The 9,600-nt window shown below is 33.4% G+C and overlaps 1 pseudogene; it reads right to left on the reverse strand.

Annotated features, from left to right (window-relative positions):
* Positions 1–6,637: 6,637 nt before the first annotated feature.
* Positions 6,638–6,737, reverse strand: LOC129514670 (U6 spliceosomal RNA; annotated as a pseudogene).
* Positions 6,738–9,600: the final 2,863 nt, after the last annotated feature.

Genomic DNA, 9,600 nt, shown 5'->3' on the forward strand with positions numbered 1-9,600 from the left:
ACCACCCAGGCACCCCATCTGTTAGTCATTTGTATGTCTTTTCTGGAGAGATGTCTGATCAAGTCCCTTTCTCACTTTTTAATAGTTATTCATTGTTTTGTTTGCTATTGAGTTTAGGAGTTCCTTATATACTTTGGATAATAAAACCTTATCAGAAATATGGATTGCAAATATTTTTTCCCATTTTGTGGGTCACTTTTCTACTCAAAAGATTGTTTCTTTTACCGTGCAAAAGTTTTTTTAGTTTGCTGTTGTCCACTTGTTTATTTTTACTTTTGTTTCCTGTCTTTTGTTGTCATATCCAAGAAATCATTACCAAGATCTATGCCATGAAGCTTTCCTTTTAGGTTTTCTTCTAGTAGTTTTATAATTTCAGTTTTTATGTTTAAGTTTCTAATTTTGAGTTGGCTTTTTTGTATGGTGTAATAAATCCAATTTTATTCTTCTGCATGTGGATATCCAGTGTTCCCAACACCACTTGTTTAAGACACAGTCTTCACTAATGCACTGTATCCTTTGTTAAAATCACCTGACAATGTATGTGTGGGTTTATTTCCAGGTTCTTTATCCTGACCCATTCATCTACATGTCTGCCATTATGACAGTTCAAACTTAGATTTTAAAAAATTATTTATTTATTTTAGTGAGGGAGAGACAGAATGAGGGAGAGAATCCTGAAGCAGACTCTGCTGAGTGCTGAAACCAATGCTGGGTTCAATCCCAGGACTCTGAGATCATGACCTGAGCTGAAATAAGAAATCAGTGGCTCAATCCACTGAGCCATCCAGACACCCCAAGACAGATTTTTAAATCTGTTTTTATAGCAATAAACCTGTATAGTAGTAACTTCTTAAGACATAATATTAATATTTTACTTTATAATCTGCAACAACCTAGGCCTTTCAAGTAATGAAATCATAGAAAAAGAGAGTTATACAATATTTGCCCAATGCTATTCAGTTAGTTGATGATAAAGCAGGAATAAGAACCCTGATGTTGTGAGACTTTGCCCAGTGTTCTTATAGCACATGAGGGACGACTCTCATATGATTATGAAAAACTTACTGTGGTTGTAGGATATTGCAAAATTTTCCACTTTTATGTACCTAATTTCATAATTTAAAGTGTAAAAATAAGAGCAGCAGATGGGAGAAAGAATGGAGATAGCGTATTTCAGCAGCATTCCTTGGACAGCTGGACGAGCAGATTGTAAGAACTGGAAAACAGTGATCAAATTGCTAATCCTGAAGTTACCAGTCATAATCAATTGACTGTTAAACCACAGTCTTATTCAAATTTCTCATACACCTCATTCCCTTTCTTATATTTGTGACAGATACACAAAAGTCAAAGTTTTTGAGTAAAACAGACTGTAAGTCAAAGTTTAGAAATTCCTTTTTACCTCAATATTTCCTGGTGTCCTCAATCTCTTGTCTTTACACTTTACATCATTTGTGCCTAAAAAAATCAAATATTTAGTTTGGAGAATATGCACTCCTTACTAACTGTACAGTTTATACAATACAAATAAATTCTAAGTATCCTATTTGAATGTAATTTAAGATTCATACATTACTGTGGTAAAGGAGAAAATTATTTTACTTAAAGAAGTCTACAAAAATTTGGATAATATATAAAAGAATAAAAGGTAACAACGCACAGCAAGTTGCCTGATCCTAAGACTTGTAGAAACAAGTTCTTTTAAATATATATTTTTAAATATGTTCACTTATTATTTACTTACAATTTCTAAAATCCTTAATACACACATTTAGCAAGGTATGCTTCTAGACTCACATATCCAAACCTAAACTAACAAGCAAAAAGCTGAAAGAACCAAAACAATTTACAATATCTTTGAATGAATTGCTAAACTCAAATAGGATTCCTATCGTTAAACTAAGTGTGGCCACGGGCAGGTAAGAACACGGCAACTCCTCGAGACAAGTTGGTGATGAAATGGCAGGAATGGTAGATCTGACAAGAGGCATGCTAGCCTGAGAAGTATGAGAGCAGGGTAAACAGCAAACCAATATATGTACACATTATATGTTAAGGGAAGTTCATGGGAATAGGCATTGTCAAAGAATTCAGGGACACTGGAATAAGTGCACTTCCTACACTAGATACTAACAATGATAATAATAGTAATGATTAAAATATCAGCTACTATGTATTATTTTTTTACTTAAACTTCATAATAACTTGGTGAGTTAGCATGATTCCCCTATTTTATCAGTGAAGAAATGTGTAGTTTTTGTGGTCAAGCCACATGCCCAAAATTGTAGACTGAATAAATCACAGAGTTCAAAACCATCTCAAAGTCTTTTCATTTAATATATATTTCAAGCTTGGAGACATATAGTCATATTTTTGAGATTGCTAAAGAACCAGGTTAAGTTTATGGTGTATGAATAGAAATGCGTCAGATAGATACTAGGGCAGATTAATAAATATCAAAATGGGAGAAAGACAGAGAGTAGAACCAGAAAGCAAGACTCAAGCCATCATGTTTGTGAATTTCTATTTTTTATAGTTGAACAGAAGATTAGATATCTTCTCAAAAAAAAAAGTTTGCTTCCTTGTATGGTAAGATTACTTTTAAAAAAATTATTTATTTATGATAGTCACAGAGAGAGAGAGAGAGAGAGAGGCAGAGACACAGGCAGAGGGAGAAGCAGGCTCCATGCACCGGAGCCTGACGTGGGATTCGATCCCAGGTCTCCAGGATCGCGCCCTGGGCCAAAGGCAGGTGCCAAACGGTTGCGCCACCCAGGGATCCTGGTAAGATTACTTTTAATGAAAAAGCAACACTACTAGGTTTCTTTTTCAAAATTTACAATCCCTGAACTGCCCTTTGGCCTCCTTTCTTGGCAACAAGTTCTTCATTAGTGTTCTCTATAATGCAAAGGTCATGAGAAATAATTTACGTGAGGTATACCATATCAAACATATGCAACTCTATTTTTTTTATTCAGAATACCAAAAGTTCTATTTGCTTACAGTGATCTAGATAATATACAACAAAATAAAAGCTTTCCCTTGGATAATTAAATGTTTTTATTCAATTATCTGATTTAGCTGTCTAATCACTTAGGGAAAAAATCCTTCCCTAAGGAAGGATTCCCTAGAATACATGTGCCAAAAATGGCTAATGAATAAATCAATAGTTGAACAAATGTATTTTAAAAAGGAAGCACTTACTTGTTTAACCTCTCAGAGCAAACCTGAGATAATGCATGCTTTCCTTGATTAATCACAGTCTTTGTATTACAAAACAATTATTACTCCTTTAAAAATTATATTGTTTTATGGCCAATATGTATAAATGAATCAATAAAAAATTATGAATGCCAAAAAAAGAAAAAGGCTATTACAATCATAGGATGAATTAATACAAGCATCATGGAATCTAGAAAAGGAGGATATAATTCCAGTACTTTCTTTGTATCAATCAGACAGAGGGATAGAGGAATAGAGGGATACATAATATGTGGATTAAAATTTGATTATCATTAGAAATTTTTAGCTAGTGTAAAAAAAGGCACAGAGAAAAAGGTAAAAGAGGGGAAGGTTTCTCTTGAAATTACATTACAAAAGATAGAAGGTGGTATTTGCAACAGACATCTTAATGGAAAATCTATTCATTCTGGCTTACACTCTGGAGGAAAGGCAAGAGTTAAGAAGAAAGTAAATTGTAGGAATATTGGAAGCATATTTTACAAATTAAAAAAAAACACTGTTTTCAAATGGAGAAATGCATAAATGCTTTTATTTAGAAGAGCATATTGGTTTACAGCTGCTTTATTTTAAGAAGGGAGCCTTAAAAAGTGGAGTATGTGAACATTGAAACAATCGTGGGTCTTCAAAATCTTTTCATGCAGGGGTACATTTAAAGGACTGCAGGCCCTATGGTGAGGAGAAGAGATGAAATGGGAAGCCACTCCAGTTTCTGCTCATTTTGATTATTGAAATGGGAGAGATACTTGATTGAGCTATATCAATTCCTTGAAAGCATGAATTATTCTGAGTTTTACATTGATATCTTTCATCAAATCAATTTTAAATATTAATAGCTCAATAATCACTGGATGGATAGATAGAAGAATGTGTTTAGAGTAGATGGATTCTAAGTAAACAATGAGTAAAAGCCTATTCTCTACCTCTAAATGTAGAAACTAGTTTGTGAACAAATTTCTACTGAGCTAAAAAAGTTTTTAAGGCTGGTTCTCAAGTATATTTTGATAGGTAAACAATTGTGGTCATTGAATTGTAGGCAGAATTATATGACTAAAATTAATTTGCAAGGTAGCAGTTTTGTGTTGTTTAGTTTTGTTTCAAAACATAACTTCTGTTGCTGAAATTTACTCAGAGGATTAAAGTGAGAAAACTTTATAGAGTCCAAAGTAGCTTCATAAGATGTGAAAAAGGTGTCACCAGAGTTTTCCTAAATGTTGAGTATTATTCATTTATTTACTTAGTCAACAAAGTTTATATGAACTTATTTACACTAGCCTCTATTCATACAACAATTTTTAAAAACCTATTGTCTTCTAGGTACATTTCATTTTAAAGTGATTTTGTAACTGAATAATTATGGGAAACTGGGATTTGCTGGGATAAAATTTGGAATGAAGGACACATCAAAGTTTGCTAGGACAGGTCAGCCAATGTTTCCCCGAGGAAAGACAACATTTAAATGAAGACCTTGACCACAAGGAGTTGGTGTTCACCAGACAGACAATTGAAAATAAGAATTCCAGCCAGGAGTGGTGTTAAGGAGTAATTGTTACTTTCTCACTGTGATGGAAATGCCATGATTCCTGGGAACTGACAAGAAATTTGAGCTTTCAGGAACACAAGACCAATGGAGAAGAGGAAAACAAGGGTCCAAATGCAGTAAAAAGCTAAATGAACAGATTGTGGAAGGCTTTGCTCAGTTTTATTTATGCTAGTAAAAAGGCAATGAATGATTTTATTTATGAGAGTAAATAAGAACATGGTCAGATCTCTGTTTCGGAAAGATAAAACAGTGCAAGAGTAGTGTCAGATCACATGAGCAAAGAATCTTTTCAGAAAGCTCTTAAAACAGTACACGTGAAGAATGCTGAGGCTGAATCAAGGCAGGATAAACATGTTTATTTCAATTGCTCTTGTTCTCAATAAAAATGAGAAGTTAGGGGAGATATGAAAGCTTTTGCATTGTGTCTCTCCTAAGTAGGCAAAGTATGACATTCACACTAAAGAATAATTAAACCAGGGATCCCTGGGTGGCTCAGCGGTTTAGCACCTGCCTTCAGCTCAAGGCGTGATCCTGGAGTCCTCAGATTGAGTCCCACGTTGGGCTCCCTGCATGGAGCCTGCTTCTCCCTCTGCCTGTGTCTCTGCCTTTCTCTCTCTCTCTCTCTGTCTCTCTCTCTCTGTGTGTGTTTGTGTCTCTCATGAGTGAATAAATAAAATCTTTAAAAAAAAAGAATAATTAAGCTACAGTCTTCCATTTTAATTATGCCGATGTGGAAGCCAGGTTCTTCTACTACATTAGTGATATTGGGCCCCAGATATATCTCTATTTTACAAAAGAATGAAAATCAGCAATTCAACTTTTCTAAAGCTGATGTGCTCAATGCCCTTATTATGGAAGAGTGGGGCACCTAATTACATTGATCAAAACAGATACAGTTTCTCTCCTCAGAGATCAGTCAGTACACCTTGACGAGGTAATAACACCTTTTTGTTCCTATTGCCTTTTTCCTCACTAGGTTGGGTTCCTTTGTTTCTGCCAATTCCAGGTGCTCATTCCATGTAGCTCAGCATTGGTCTTATTTCTCAAAGTGTTTCCAAAGTTTCTGAACAATCTTTAAAGTTTTTGTAATTCTTAATCTTCCCTATCCATCCCCAAATATTCTAATTTTCATGATTATCAGTAATTCAGGATATATCTTTCTTTGCACAGATTTTACAAGACATAAAAGAGTTCTTAGTAAGAACTCTTGGCTTAGTCAACGAGTATTTGTGCTGCCCCTCATTCTTTGGTAAAATATCATTTTTGATGTTTAGCATTTATGGACTGCCCATAAAACTTATCAGGAAGGGAAGAATCTCTGAATTTATTGCCCATTCTTACTTTAAAATTGCTATCAATGAAATGAAGTCTTAACTACTAGATTCAGTGCTACCTAATTACCCATTTCTTCATTTTATAACTTTACTACATGTAATTTTATTAATGGAAATTGAAGATATCTTAATTATAATACAACATTTAGAAATGACTATTTTTATATGAAGTAAGCTGAGAATTATAAAAGCATATCAATATATATATTAGTTAACACCCTGCTTATTGTGAATACCATAGTAGATGATGGGCATTTATAGATTTATATATATTTTTTATACTTTTTTTTATTCTATGGAGATAATCCACAAATTCCTCCATAATTAACATTTTCCAAAAATTCTTTGTTTGCTCAATATTTACTTCTATAATCACACTGAGTCAGCGACCCTCAGCATGGAAATATGGTTTCAAATATATGATATCATCTTATTACTTTCTCATTATTATTATTTTTTAACTAAAAGATAGTTGACACAATGTTACATTAGTTTCAGGTATACAACACAGTAAAGTCTAAAAAATTTGGAACACTTCACAAATTTGCATGTCATCCTTGGGCACCATGCTAATCTCTGTATCATTCCAATTTTAGAACATGTACTGCCAAACTGAGCACTACTTTCTCATTATTTACTATAAATATGGTGATAGATTTTCTACATGGAAAGTATTCCAAGAAAAGAGAACATGTTATATGATGTTGAAAGACCCTTAAATAACAAAGACATAAAATGATATACCACAATGAATTGGACAATCAAAATGGGAAATGGCAGAAAAGGAAACAAGTGTACAAGTAGAAGAGAAGACAGGACTAGAACAATTATCAGGTAATATATATTTTCTGAGGCCCTGGCAACAGCATTTTCTATCACTTTATAAGCTAGTTTTTCATTATAGCAAAGATTTTCTGAAAAACCTCATTGCTTCTTTAGAAAAGCATTAAAATATTTAAATAATAGATATTTCATTGGTTAATGTCCAATATTTCCATATAAATACAAAAATATATATGTATATTTTAAAGATTTATTTATTCATGAGAGACAAAGACTGAGAGAAAGAGACAGAGACAAAGGCAGAGAGGGAGAAGCAGGTGCCTCGCAGGGAGCCTGATGCGGGACTCCATCCCAGATCCCAGGATCACGACCTGAGCCCAAGACAGGCACCCAACCGCTGAGCCACCCAGGCGTCCCCCAAAAATATTTTTAAACTTAATTGCTTCATCTATAAATATTTTGCTTCTAACAGTTGTAGCAACCCAAATACCTACTATTTGAATGTTAATAGATCAAATAAGAATTAACATTTTATTTATTTTCCTGGGTATTTAAATATAGTCTAAATAATTTAAGTTAAAAGACATATACTTCCCTTTATTGTGTAAATGTTTTCTTTATTAAAATTTTAAATTTTTGTATAAACTAGATCTTTTCTGAAATATACATTTTTCGTCCATTGTTTTATTTTATCTTTGTACCATTTCCATATTGTTTAAACTAATGTATGAGCTGAATTCCCAGAAAGACAAGCCACTCCTTCTTAAATACTTTTTTTTAAATATTCTTATTATTGTCAACATTTAACAAAATTCCTTCTACAAACCCCTCATCACTGCAAATGCTGTCGGCGTTTGAATTGGCCTAGAGTTTTATGTGATATATATCATATATATAAATATATAATTTTGCAATTTTAAAGACTATGAATATCTGTGAAAAATGTGGTACACATTAGTTTTAAACATATTTTCCTATATAAAGTGATTGTAATTGCCCTTTGACTTCTTTCTATCTCTGATTGTACCAGTGTCACAATGAACTTAACTTCAAGAGTATGTGTAACAGGAACTGTTATTTCTTAAACCTAATTTCCTACATTACATAAGTGATTTCAAAAAATACAAGCATATTTCTTCAATTTTTCAAATACTTAGCTATTATAATTATGAATTTTAAGTGTAGGACATATATATTTTCTGAGATAAACTTTTTCTATTCTGAATCAATGACTATGCTAGAATGTCTCTTAAGTGGTAACTCCCCAAACTTGGCATCTTTATTATTTTGCATATTTCTAAGCTAAGCTAGCAACTACTTTTTTTTTTTTTTTTTTTTTGCGTTGCTTTGGCACTTTCCAATATGTGGTTTAGAGCATATTTTTTACAGAATTTTTTTTAAAAAAGATTTTATTTGTTTATTTGAGAAAGAGAGTGCACGGCAGGTGGAGATAGAGTGGGAAAGAGAGATGGAGGGAGAATGGGGAGAGAAAGAGGGAAAAGAATCCCAAGACGACTCTGTGATAAGCATGGAGCCCAGCATGCGGCTCAATCTTGAGTCTAAGATCATGACCTAAGCCAAAACCAGTCAGCGGCTTAACCAATTGAGCCACCCTGGTGCCCTTATTTGTATAGCATTTTTGTTTCACGAATCACTCTTAGACATGCTTTCTACAAACAGACTCAGTTCTCTGAAAGAACATTTTTGTGGTTTGGTGGGAGGGGAGTTGTTCTGGATGGCAGTCTAATCCAGGGTGGGCTTTTTTGCTGGAATGTGTTTTGTGTGTGAATATCTACTTATTTTTGAAAAAGCCTCAGACTGAAGTCTGTTTACTTGCTCATTTATTTGTTTTTTAAAAAAGGTTTGGGGGATCATAACTTCCTCACAGCAAAGTCATGGTTCACCACAAAACAGTATCAATACATTGTATTAACCATTTAAAAGGAGTAATCAGGGATGCCTGTGGCTCAGCGGTTGTGTCTGTCTTTGTCTCAGATCGCGATGCCAGGGTCCTAGAGTCCTGCATCCAGCTCCCTGCTTGGAGCCTGCTTCTCCCTCTGCCTGTGTCTCTGCCTCTCTCTCTATGTTTCTCATTAATAAATAAAATATTTTTTAAAAATAAAAAAATAAAAGAAGTAATCAGTAAATTAGTCTTTTTATTTGGAAGTTTGATTGAAACATTTGTCATATCCCAAGCCAGAAATTTACACATGAGCCCTCAAATGCTAGTTAATTAATAACAATTCAATAAACTCAAACATCTGAGGTTGAGTTTAGCATAGTTAAGACCATAGATTCTGGAGTCAAACAGACCTGCCTTTCAGTTGTAATCTTGCCATTTACATGCCTGTAACTGTGAAGGACTTACTACAAATCTGTTATTCTTAATTCTGTTATCTTTAAAATGTGGGTAACAACAGCATCTACTGAACTAAATTATTGGAGTAATAAATGACATAGTTTGTGTGAAGCAGTTTGAACAATGCCTGATGTAGAGTAGTAGTTAAAAACAAGATGAAATAAAGTTGTATAATTTCCCATAGTTAAAATTTCAACACAAAAAAACATAAATTTGTGTTAAGTATTCTATATTTAAACTAAGTACAAAATAGTTTAAGTAGAAAATGTCCGCACAATGCTATCACATTCACCAAAATAATTTTTTCAACAATCAAAAACAGTAACAAATCAAAAACCAAA

This window comes from Nyctereutes procyonoides, unplaced genomic scaffold (genome assembly GCF_905146905.1).
Source record: "Nyctereutes procyonoides isolate TBG_1078 unplaced genomic scaffold, NYPRO_anot_genome, whole genome shotgun sequence".
Lineage (NCBI taxonomy): Eukaryota > Metazoa > Chordata > Mammalia > Carnivora > Canidae > Nyctereutes > Nyctereutes procyonoides.